This window comes from Lichenostomus cassidix, chromosome 1Aa (genome assembly GCF_008360975.1).
Source record: "Lichenostomus cassidix isolate B80296 chromosome 1Aa, HeHo_3.0, whole genome shotgun sequence".
Lineage (NCBI taxonomy): Eukaryota > Metazoa > Chordata > Aves > Passeriformes > Meliphagidae > Lichenostomus > Lichenostomus cassidix.
This window is the reverse complement of record NC_139480.1, coordinates 5,360,096-5,373,741: the sequence shown is the minus strand read 5'-3', so window position 1 is coordinate 5,373,741 and position 13,646 is coordinate 5,360,096. Positions and strand designations below refer to the sequence as shown.

General features: G+C 39.5%; 1 protein-coding gene across 2 annotated transcripts in view; it reads right to left on the bottom strand.

The window, feature by feature from the left end:
* CELF2 (CUGBP Elav-like family member 2) overlaps positions 1-13,646 on the bottom strand; it is a 543,197-nt gene that overhangs the window by 346,089 nt on the left and 183,462 nt on the right. The window lies entirely within an intron of this gene.

Here is a 13,646-nt window from a genome sequence, read left to right as displayed (position 1 = left end):
TAGCTTTGAATCCCTTTCTAAAGAGAAAACAAGCTCTAGGTAAAAAGTAAGAAAAAGGATTCACCATTAATGAATACTGCATGAATGTACTCTCCTTTTTAAAATCCTCTCCTCCTGCCATGAGCAAGATTTTGTACTAGAACTACCGTTATCCTGAAAAACACAAACAACACAATATTAGGAATTAGTGGATTTTTACAACTGAACTGCGAGCACTTGAGCTCAGGAAATGAAAACAAATATTATGTAATATTAAGGCTCTTGTGCTGCTTAATGACTTAAGCCCAAACCTACACTTTAAAGCACTGTGTAGAGTCTTCACTCTGTCAGAAGTTGTGTTCATCACTCACTCATGTGCTTCAGGTATAAATAGTGGACTATTTTGCTGCTTCATAACTGAGTATCTGCCTCAAATCAGTTCTCCAGGAGGGGACAAGGCCACCTGTAGCAGGCTAACTGGATTCTTTCAAATACCCAACTCACATTACCGGGAAACATGTTCCAGCTACAAAAAAAATCCCTTCTGAAACACCTCTTCTGATATAGAGTCTATACTTCTTAATAGCAAGATGTTAGCAGCTTCATACCTACATATATTATCTTATTCTAAAGACATGAAACTCCCTACTTGTGCCAAAATTGCTTCTAAGTGACAAATATGAATTATCTCCAAGGACTTTTGCCTTTTGCTTTTCAATGATTTCCTTTTACCCATTGCAGTTTATTTTAATTAAATTGTATTATGAACTGAATTTAGGTGCTTTTGTGCAGAGCCCAGCACAGTGGCAGACAGGTCTGTCTGGGTTTTCTGAGCCTAGCTGTTTACATGAGAATTTATAGAAGGAGACACCCCGTTTATATATCTCGCCACTATTTTTCTGAAGTACCCTTAGGGAAAAATAGAAAAAAAAATTACAAAGTAAAGATCTAATTTTATAAAAGGTTTGGCAGAACACGCAATGACCAAATCAGCCTCTTTGTATTAAGCTGTCTTCAGGGAGTGGATTTTTTTTTGTGACTGTGAATTACTGTTTTTAATATAAAACCATAATCGTGTTAGTTGTTTCCACACAGTAATGTAGCTGGCATGATACACTGTTCCATTCAATCCAAGGACAGCATCCCTCATGCCCAAAAGACTTTTGCTCCTACCTTGCCATTGGAACTGGAATAACCAGCCATGGAAAATAACAACATATAACACACCCCACACCCGATCTGTTCTTATTCTCACAGCACAAAGAGAACTGGACTTGTTAATGTTTTGGAGGATAAATTGGATTTTGACTAAATCTACCCTGCCCATGAAGTTAAAAGCACATCAGGAAAGCACTTTTGTAACCCCATGCAACTGCTAATGAGTTATATCTTCATAATACTTCATTACTATCATCCTGTTTTTCTAATACTGAACAGAGGCCCCTGAGATACTAAATAATTTCTCCAGGGTCATGCAAAATGCCTATTGCCCTTGGAATGGAAACCCTGATTCATATGGATTCCAAGTCCAATGCCTTGACCTAGTTTGATCTATTGATCAACCATGTAGCTTTGTCTCTTTATCAGTCAGATAAGCAATTAAACTCTGGTCCTTGCAATGAAAGGAGCTGAATACAGTTTAAAAGCAATCAAATCATCCAAATCTATTTGGTTAATTCTTTGGATATTTGCTCTGGAGGAGTAAAGAAAGCTGGAAACTCTAAAAGGAAGGTTTGAGACCTCCACTCCCTCTCACTTTAATCACTGTGTCAGGCCACACATTAACATGGACAGGACTCCTGGGCAGTTATACAAAAAGCAGTTGTGTGACATTGCCAGATTTTCACTAAAAACAAAAACCAGAAAAAAAAATCACAAAATATGCTGCATGACAAAACTTTGGACAAACAGGCTTGATTTCTTGACTATGGCATTTGGGAGAGCTCTCTGTCATGAACAGGTTTCTTTTATTTATCTGTGCTTGTTCTGCATCAAGTAAAATGCTAAAGCCAAGAAACAATATTGACAGTGATTAATATTAATTTTAGTTTTATTCTGACACCCTTGCAGTCTCAGTGGCTAAAGAAGGCCTTTCCTGTGTAGTTGGTCTTCTCTGTACTGCTTCACAAAGCTATATAATCTCTCTATAGCATGGACTTTAGACAATGTTTTAGTTGTTGTGGGTTTATTATTTATTTATTTATTTATTTATTTATTTTAAGAGCCATTGCTGCCAGCAATCTAAAGAAAGAGAAAACCTCTCAGATTTTGGAAGCCCCAGGTCAGACCTGGAGAAAGGCTAATAGCTTCTACAGAAGAAGAAGAAGAAGCAGCAGAGAAGTTCAAAACCAGTACTTGAACCAGATGCTTTCTTTAGATTAAAGAAATTTGATTTAGCTCTCAGGCTTCATCTAGGTACTGCAAAGGGAGCCTTTCTTTCAGTTTTCTTTCAGTTTCATCCAAAGTCAGAAATAAAAGAGCTGTATTCATGTTGGGAGGGAAATCTCCAAAGCAAGCAGACACAGATTCCTGTCTAGAGATGTCTCCTTGAACCTCTGTTGTCACACTTCAGTCTGCTTTGCTTGGCTTTCACTGTGCAAAAATTAGATACATCCTTTGTAATTATTTTCTTCTGGCTTTTCACATCTGGTACAGAACAGACCAAGGCCCTTTCAGAGAACAGGTTGAGTTCACCTAGCACTTCCATGTCTAACTCAAGGCAATAAGAGGCATCCAAGAAAGTGTTATTGATTTACTCAGATTTTTAAATTCTTTCCCAAGTAGCACAGACTATTCACTGCTTTTGGTTGCCATCTAACAATAACCAAAATGACATGTTAGCCACAAGGCTAAGCAAATGTGAAGTGATGTGAATAGCTTTTCAATTGTTCATTGTCTGAATAACTGCTTCGTACAGCAGAACTGCAATTACAGTTGGAATTTTGCTCCATGTCCTTTGCCTACATTTTTGTCACCATGCCCCGTTTGATCTGAACGCTTTGAGCTCTCACACTCTGGGATTTCTGGATTCCTACCCTTAATCACTTATAACTTCATGGAAGTCAGAAAGAATTGTGTTTGGTGGAGAGAAGGCAACTCCTGAAAAGGGACAGGTGAGTCCAGTAAAATGTGATCTGGTTGTGACCCCTCTTTGTTTTCTACTTCCATATCACTCACAAAGCTTTGTCCCAACCACTGAAAACCAGCACAGACACCTGCCTACTTCTCAGCCATTCTCAAAGCCACCAAAAATAGCCTGCATAGCTGTGGAGAAGCCCTGGCTTTATTTTTAGGTTGAATTTGAACTAGTGGAATAGCTCTACAGATGGAAATTACTGATGGAGTCCACCACTGACACAGGCAGAAGAGCAGTGTAGCTAAAAAGCTCTGACTTTTGGAGTAACCCATCCTTGGTCTCTCTTCTGAGGCAAGGAAATGATTTTTTGTGAACTATCAACCTATGGGACAGGACTGAGACAGACCCCATTACTGTAAGTGTTCAAGGCCAGGTTTATTGGGGTCCTGAGCAACCTGGTCTAGTGGGTGGCATTCCTGCCATGGCAGGGGGTTAGAACTAGATGATTTTTAAGGTCACATACAAGCCAAACAAAAATATTATTCTATGCCACATCATGTTTTTCTCAAGGCCATTACATCCAGTCTGAGTTCTCACCACTCAGCCTCTGGGAAATTGTCTCAGATCCACCAGCTTGTGAAACCTCTGATGGCTAAACCTCTCCAGCTGGTTTGGCTTGTGCACAGGAAGATGGTTGAATTAAAACACCTTCAAGTGTTGATCTCCTCCAACACCAACATCCCACTGTAAGTATTTTTCAAAAATAGTTGGGCTGTTAGTTGTTTGAAACCAAAGGTTTCACAGTTCCTACTGACCACATCATGTTTTCATACACCTGATAATTTCTTCCACCAGAAATTAGCACTGGTACTGCTTTCTCTCTTGCTGAGAAGGCCAGCACAACATACAGTACTTGCTGCAGTTAGGTCTGCCCTGAATTTTGTCAAGTTCCTCTATAACCAAGACTTGCCTTCAGTGGAGCCCCTAAGCATCCTGAAATGCAGCAGTCCCATTGAATTACTTTCAGGATCTGTTCGACCAGGATGATTTCCTGGCAGCGACCAACAGAGCAGCAATGTCTTGTTGCCTGCAGATTTTGACGCTGACAACTGGAATCAAGTCACCTCCGTCGGGCTCTCTTCCAAATCGCTCCGAAATACAAGTGGGATGATCAGCAGAGAGCACCCACATGGGGAAGAGGGAAAGCAAAGGAATCAAGGAGCAGAGGCACGAGGACCAGAATGCTGATGCCTTTAAAGCTGGTAAAAATAAGAGGCAGACACAGGAGTATAGGGAAAAAAGGGTATTACCTTGGTTTTAATAGGATCCCAGGTGCACCCTCGTCAAAGATGGAAACCTGCTGAGGAGCACATCTCATGTACAATGCATGTACAATTTTATGGACTTCACAAATTAGCATATCTACCTAAAATTCCCCAATAAGAAACTTAACAAATTAAGTAATTGTCCCCTATTCTAATTATCCCCCTCCTAATTGGGACTACAGTCTAGTTTACAAAAACATGTTCCAGAGAGGAGGCTCTGTCCAACATTGGAACCTGTAGTTTTGAGATGGTAGGGATGTTTTCTCTTCTCCCCAGAGAACCCCCAAACTAAGCTAAATATCAGACTACAAGGATTATAGACATGTGGGGCTAAAGTACAAGGAGCGTTTGTGAAAGGTACAGGGAAAGGGTGTAAAAATGTATAAAAAGGGTATAAAAAAAAAAGACAAAAAACAATCAGACATCCACAAAAACGTTCATCCAAAGTCATGAATACTCCCTCCCTGTTGCAGAACAGGTTCTCCACGTGCTGTGTTGGATGAACCATTGCCACAGCAGGAAGCCCATCCTGGGTGACAGCCATGTCATTTCTGTGCCACATGCCTCTTTACACCTGACCACACTGGTTGACACGCGTGCCAAGGCAGAGCGTTTGAGCAGGTGAGGGAAGGGAAGAAGCTGAGGTTTGGTATAAACGAGGCTGCCAAGTTGACATGCTGCATTCCAGCAGGGGCTTGAGGAGCCTTTCCCTGTCCCAAGGATAGATGAAAAAAACATGTATGCAGGGCAACTGCTGACATGGACTGCACTCACATGCCTGGCTGAGACTGGCACTGGCTGTCAAGGGTAGAGGTCATCTGGCACCAAAAAAGAAATGAGGAGCCAAAAGCAGCTAGACGTTATGAAGCCTATTTGCTTTCATACCAATGTCTGAAGAAAAGCACCCAAAAATGGTTAACAATTCCCTCAAGACATCCTTGTCTGTGTGTTACCTGCAGTGAGTGACAACTCTGCTACAGCTGGTAACTGGAACCCAGAGAGTGTCCTGTGTGTTTTTCCTGCTATTTACTAATATTCATTATTTGTAGGACAGCAGCTTCCCACAGTTCTCATTCTTTGTTAACAGAGAACAACACAGCAGCAGTGCCACTCAGACAGAGGTCATCACTATGGATTCACCAGTTCTGCCTGTTTGGCCAAACTTGCAGAAACATGACTGTCAGCAAAGTTTTCCCCAAAATATATCATACGGATCTTTTTTTTTTTTTCTTTAAATTCATTATTCAAGACCCAGAAATATGTGTCCCTTTAAAAATGGACAAGACAGCTGTGGGGTTGGTATTAGATAATACATTCAGCTTGCGTTTTTGCTGGGGGGCAAATTCCTCAATTTCTTCATGTATCAAATTTCTCCATAAAAATGGAAACAAAAGGAAAAATTCCAAAAATTATCTAAAAATCTGTGGGCCTAGCATACTCAAGTTGTAACAGACAAATATTTGAACCAACAATAAGTCATTTACTCTCTTGTCCCTCTGAGCCTGGCAAAGGACCTTCTTACTGTGCCACCCAAAGGACTGGAAACATTAAACTAAATTAAAGCAACTTTTCTTCCTTTCTCTCCCTGGATAAACATGTTTTCATAAACCTAGCTTTTAAACATTGCTAGTCCTCACCTAATAGTAGTCCTACAGATTGGATTTAATCTGTATATAGATTTTACTAACATTAGAAAAAAAAGCACAAATAAAAGCCAAAGCCTTTCAGTGCACAGACAAAAATCCTACTTCCATTCCAGATTTATATATTAACAGATTTTGTTATTATATAGAATTTTATTATATACTATACTCTCTATATAGTTATGTTATTAAATAGAATCATCATTCAATGATTAAAGCAGAAATTTTTGTCTAGAATGCCCACCTGGCCAAAAAAGTGTATTCTGCATGGTAGCTCTATGTTATTCACCCTTGCGGGTGAAGGGAGTCTGAGACTGAGCTATAAAAATCCACATATTAAAAAAATAATAGTAGTAGTAAATAAAAATATGTTTGAGATGCCAACATCTACAGGTCTAAAATGAGAACCAGGTCTGATTGTTCTGAATGCTGCATAAAACACCTTGCAGGAGAAACTCCATCTTTTGCAATTTTAATGGAAAAGAAGCAAAAACCTGGAAGGGAAACAGCCAGGAAAAAAAAAAAAAAGGTGAAGACAGTCACTACGTGACACATACCAGGCAGAGGCTAAACCATGACTAGATGGAATAAAGGCAGCTGGGATTTTAAATCATCTATATTTATTAGATCATATATTGCTAAGATTACTGTCTCATGGGAAAAAGAGGTGAGAGACGTAATAACGCCAGTGATGATTAAAAAAAAATCCAACTTGACATTCAGAGTCCAGGCTGAACATGCAGTTAAAATAAGAAGCTGGTGTTCCCTTACATACTCAAATTCCTGCAATAGCACACTAAGAAGTTTGAGCCATCTACTCCACAGCTTCAAAAGCCTCAAGTAACTGTATTTTCCAGACACTAATACTGTACCATCACAGAAATTTTAGTGCCTGTGCAAACTACAAAGTGTTCCTGCAGTGCAGCTCATCTTAAAACACTGAAGCAAGATATGTAATTTGACCATCCTTTAAGAGGCAATTCCTTCACATCCTGAAGCACAAATAGTCTAATTAAGCCTGTAATTTGGGAGACCTCTCTGTTAATCAGAAATGCATCCCTTCTATGAATCAAAAATGTAAATTTGAAAGGAAAACTATGTTTCCTATGGGATCCCCTCCCAGCACAATAAAAACTGTGGAAAAAAAAATCCACAATTATACTAATTTTCTGGTACTGTTGTCCTTCCTGTGGTGCAGTTATTAATTAGAGCCAACCCTAGGCATTTAACTTTAAAACTGATATAATTTAAACCTCTCCCTCTTGAAAAAAACCCTAAGCGTTCTTAGCTCATTTTCAGAACAACAGAATAGGTGAAGAGATCAAATAAAAAGGGCTTTTTACCTGAGCTGTACTTAACGGTGTGATTTTATATAGGAAGAAAATTAGTTTCTCTTGCAAGGATTTAATCCAAGCACACATGCACAGTGTATAGCAGGAAACTTCACTCTTCAGATATCTGATAGCACATGCATGCACTATGATATAACAATGTGTCCAGAATATTTACTTTAAAATGCTTATAATTGGCTGTAAAGTTAATCTTTAAAAGATGCAACCAAAAAGCACAAAGATAACAACACAGTTTAGTATTAATTTAATTTTGATTTAACAACGTGCTGCTCGGCACAAAATCTCATTCTGATTTCACTTCAATAGTGCAGAACTTGTCATTTAATCTTACTTCAATAAAATATGCCTGACATCAAGATCCATATACATTGCTTTCAATACTGCCTATAAACACATCTCTGCTTTGTTTTAAATGGAACCTCAGGGTACAAAGCAATACAACACAGAAATAATTGTGCCATTTTATGGTTGTGAAAGCCATGGAACGTTAAAAGCACAGCTCAACAAATTGGAATGAAACAAACATCTTTATTACATACAACTTTAAGAGATATATATATTTTTAAATTCATGTCCTCATGATGAAAGAGCTAATGAAGAGATGAAAGGAAAACAGAGGTTATTTTCAGAGAATTAAAATGCTCAGCACGGCCCAGAGACAGCAATAATATAAAAATGTACGTCTAGGGACTTAGTAAATTCACCTAAACAGGCTGGCATCTGCATGAATGGAAACACAATTGCTTTTAATATCAAGCCGTCAGCCTGTTGTGTTTCATAACGACAAAGGAAATTCAAACAAGACAGGAGAATCGCTCCGTAATTGCAGGGGAAGCACAGGCAAATGCTGCCTCCATTTTATTCAGTGCAAAATTGCTGGAGTTCGCATCGTGCTGGAACCTTTTACATTCTGACGAGGTTCAGTTATTAATTAAAAAATTAATAGCAAAACCACCAAAAAACCCCTCACAACCTGAGATGGACCTTTGAACTGTCGGTAAGAGGCATTTGTTCTACACACTGCCCGTGGTCGGAAGCTTAGAGTTACTAATCCTTTTTGCCCGAGCACCTTTTTTTTGAATCATTATGTTCCTAGAGGTAAGACTGATGCCCACAGCCCTGGAGGAAAGGGCTTAGCTGGAAAGCAGCAGCCAGAAGAGGAAGGATAACTTTGTGTGTACTGCAGAGGGCTTTTCTCCACAAGACCTGGATTACCATTTTCATTTTTGACAGAGGATTTCCACGTCACCGTGGGCAAGGTACCTAATTATACCCATTCATAACTCGGTAACAACTATTCCCTTTCTCTTTTGCCTCCCCCAGCCATACTCTCACACGGAGGAGCTCATGTTGGATAATGCACATCTGCTGCCAAGCACCACAAATCCCTCTGTCTACTTCCAACCCTAAGCATCATGTTTTCAGCCATCAGCTCACTTGTGTGTACACTCAGGGGCCATCAGGACAACTGCTGGAATATGTGTTAGAGAAACTTTTCACTTCGCTCTGTCTTTCTGTTGTTTTCCTCAGATTTCTATTTTTAATTTTCTCTTTTATTTTTTTTTTTTTAAGATTTTCATTTTTTTACAAACTACTTTGGTGGAATGAAGAACTATTAAAAAAAGCCCCAAAAAGACAAAATTAAAAGAACAAACTATTCTTGTGAAAATTTTTGGTGGAAATTGTTCCCTCACCACATTGAGGTGCTGGAGCACCTCCAGATAAGGGCAATGGAGCTGGGAAAGGTTGTGGAGCACACAGCTGATAAGGAGCAGCTGAGGGTATGGGGATTGTTTATCCTGGAGAAAAGGAGGCTCAGGGTGATCTTATCACGCTCATAATTCCCTGAAAGGAGGTTGGAGCTGGGATGGGGCTGAGCTCTTCTCCTGAGTAACCAGCAAGAAGGAGAAATGGCTTCAAATTGCACCAGGGGAGGCTCAGGTTAGATATTAGGAAAAATTTCTTCACTTATAGTGTGGTTAAGCCCTGGAACAGGATGATCTGTGAAGTGGTGGATTCACCATTCCTGGAAGTGTTCCAAATAATGACTGGATGTGGCACTTTGCAATATGGTTTGGTGGGCATGGAGGTATTCTGTCAAAGGTGTTTTTGTTCAGTCTTGGAGGCCTCTTCCAACCCAAATGATTCCATAATTCAGCCTCAGTGTCCAGTCCCCAGTCTCAGTTCTGGACTCCACTTACTAGGTGGGTAATGGCAGTTCTCCCTCTGTCTCCTGTGGGTCATATGGACACACACTGGCCCAGCACCATGGAGCTCTGTGGGATCCTGCTTTCCCCAGTGCCCATCACACACCTTCCAAAGGGAATGTTTTCCTCCCAGTGAGAGACATTTTCCCTCATTCACTTGCTCCAGAGTGTGAGCATCATATGTATGTAGTCAATTCCAATATAAAATATAACGAAAACTCCTTTGAAAAAAAGAATCAGAAACTGGTTTGATGTAAGATGATGTGCTGTCCCTCCCTGTTTTGGACTATACTTTTCTCAGACATAAGCAAACTCCAGACTCTATCATCTTTCCTTTTCACAGCCCACTCAAGTCCAACAGATATAATTATGTGTAAAGTGTCTGTAATTTTTGAGTTTTTGACTATGCCATCATTCTTTGAAGCAAAACTGAGCTGCGTTTGCATCCAGCATCCCCCACAGCTCTCATGAGTCAGTGGAACAACTCGCCCTGCATCCTCACAGATCCTACCCCATTTATCAATAATTTGTAGCCAGTTACACAGAAGATCCCTTTTTCCATTATCCCACTTGGGACAAAACTGTTCAAGAGACATTGATCAAATGCAGATGTGATAAAAGAAGTGACACTGTCTCTTTTACCACAATCCTCCATACCGTTTAAATTGAAATAACTCAGATTTTCCATCTTGAGGTTTTTTTATTTCCAAGAGAAGGCAGCAAGAGAATCATTGTTTTGGCCTCAAGGCATTCATCAAGCCCTCTCATTTCTTTCTGGAGTTCAGCAGAGTAGCCACTTTATCTGCTGTGTGATTGGATAGATTTTTTTTTTCCCCAGGAAGATACTTCATTTTAGTGTATATGGAAGGTATATTGCACATAGAAACCAGGGGAATAGAGTAGCAAGGCACTAAATCTATCTGCTAAAGAACATTTATTCAAAGACAACCACAAGGCTCAATCTAATTGACAATTTCTGCTTGGGGCCCATGATTAAAATACGAAGGCTGATGCAGGTAAGAACAGGAAAGAACTAGTGCTGCCATTGGCAAGAGCTTGCACAAGAGCTGTCACGACCAGCAGTTATCACCAATTTGCTTTTAGCACCTAGTATTAATCAAGATGTGATGAAAAAAGGCTTCAACTCAACAGCAGGGTGGAACCCAGGGGAGAAAGGTGTTAGGGAGAGCAGGAACAGGGGTTTTGTTACCAGTATTCTCTGGAATGTATCTTTGATATCCTAAATATGCATGTGTGGATTATTGGGTTTTACAAAACACTTTAGGCACATTAAGCCATACATTGTCTGTTTCTGCTCTGTATAACCTCATCAATTCAATGAGATTCTGCATAAAGATTTTCTTCCCTTTGTGTCATCTCTGTGAAAAGAAGAAACAGTAGGCAGAGGAGTTAAGAGTCCATTTCTGTTTTTGAAGAGTTCTCTATCAATTAACCCCAACAGATGCTAATTATGCCATGCATTTGCTGTGACTCACCGAGTGAAGCATTTTCTGAACCCGACGGTTGAGACAGCAAATATTTAATACATTTTTAAGCCAGCAATCAGTGGAAAGGAGATGTGGTTCACTGGCCACATTCATCCAGGAAAATTTAAACGCTTCACACCGATTTCGTTCACTGCTGCAAAAGATCCTGGGAGATTCTCACATGTTCCTGTCTGAATGGTGCTCCTTGGTGTGAATGGTGGTGCCCCCTCCCAGTTTAATGAGGCATTTGCCTGGACATTTTCAGTCCTTCATGAGTTGAATCTAACTCACTTAGATATTGATATCCAACCTCATTGAAAATGAATAACAATATATACATATATATATGCTTTTTTTCTTATTTTCTTTTGAAGTGAAAAACTGAGCCTTCACTGACTGCTTAAGTATTTGCCAGAGTTTCTGGCAAATTTTGAAAATCACACTGAACTTAATGGGGCCACTGTCTGCTCAGGCATCTTTCTAAAAAAATCACTGTAAATCACACACACATACAAAAAGGCCATGTAAATTAAACTCATTTTGTGTTCATGTCTTCATTTGACAGAAAGAAATTGCAGGCAGGCATTTGGCCAATAATTACATGAGTAAAAATCTTTAATACAGAGACTCTCATAAAGAAAAAAACAACCTGAGCTAATATTGCACTGGAGCCACAATTGCGGTTACAGAGTAATTTCACTTGACCTAATTTAAAAGGTTTTTGTTGTTAGACAGACATATTTATGTGTTTTAAAGTCTAACCTAGTTTAGTGGGCTCAGAGTTGATGCTGGTCTGCTTCTAATGACAATTTTGCTTTGAAAGTTCAGTGTCTCAGTCACCACTGAAATTCAGCTGCAGATGATCAGAAGTTGTATCAATTTGTGACTTTCCCTTCTATATTTTAGCTCGTGAGCTCCACGTGTATGACTGGAGACCAAATGGTTCTGCTCAGTGCCTAAACTGTCTCTACAAGTTTATTTTCCCCTGCCTGATGGGCTAATTCAGCTACTGTATACCCAGGCCACCCTAAAGCACCATACATAGGGGCTGTCATGTGCATTCTGCACAGATTTGTGGTTTAACATGAATTTCAATTAATGCTTTGGGAAGTAGATGGACTAAGAGGTGAGGAGATGGGGGCAGGTGAAGAGAGACTTCCAGCCTAACTTCCCAAATGATCAGTGATGAAGGCTATAAGAAGGACATGCTGGAGGAGAAGAACCTATGCTAGGTGGAGTTTCAAAGCCCTGAGAGAATCAGGTGGAAAGCAATTTATTAGCTTTGTGTAGAAAATTCACTGCACCCATCATCCTTTATTCCAGCTTCAAAATACAGACCAGGGTTTTAGATCTACTTTTCCATGTCTTTCATATGCAAAGTTAAGCTACTTCAAAAAGTTTATCATTTACTTTACTTTTAATAAGATTTTACTTTTTAGTAAGTACAAATACCAAATTTATTGGGTTTTTTTCCTCCTTAAAATAGGTTAGCTGCAAAATACATACACAAATACATATCAAAAGGCTTAAAGCATGGAAAGTTTATCTCTGTACTCACTAACAGCTGCAACTATCTTCATTCATACACATTTTTGAGAGGAAACCAATTATGTCACTGACTTACTTCTCTGAGGACTCTCTTCCCTCAGCTAACAACCCTTGATAGATTATTTGAGGAAAAAGAAGGGGGTTTAGTTTGTACCCAAGAGTACCCAAGAAAGCTGGAAGGTGATTAGAGTGAAGTTTGAGAGTTCAAAGCAAAACATGTTATTTAATACCATATAAAATCATTTCTATCCTAAGATCTAATTAGGGTTGTGTGTAATGAATCCTACCTACTCTTCACAGAGTACCATTTAATTCCAAGTGTTTTGAGCTTATTTGTGCTTTTTAGAAGTGGACTGACATTGAAAACACAGCCATCTACTCTGGAAAATACATATGATTACGTTGCTGCTTACAGTCCCACAGCCTACTATAAATAGCATTTATGGAACTCTTGTAATTCCACATAATTTTTGAGCCTGTACATTATGTGCACACATGACATGTTTAAATCTAGAGGCCAGAATTTATTAGTGCTTCAGCAAGTGCTGAGCTAAGGAGTGCCCTTATATTTATGTATGTGAGCTTGAATATCTACGTTTAGTCAAGATCAAACCCCGACAACATGTTTCAGCAGAATGTTCACAGAGGTGCAAGGAGTTAGTTAGAAAGGAAGGAAATTCAGTTTTACTTTCCTTTACACCTCACATCACTACTCAGCCTACGTTCGCTACATTCACTTCACTACTCAGCCAGGGTGGGTCAGAGGTTGTGCTACTCATCCTGGTTGGGCATCACCAGCTGAGGTCTCCAGGAATCCCCTAATGTTCATCTCTGCTTATCTTCCTCAGAAAGTCCTCCAGGACTTGTTTCAATTCCCACATATTTCCTATTCATCTTCTTTCTAACCCTTGTTTTCCTCCTCCTCTTCTACAAGATAATTTCTTTCTAGAAACACATCTTTTCAGCCTTGGCTCTGGAGGCCACAGACTTCTCATTTTTCAATGGATCTTTGAGCAACCTGATCCAGTG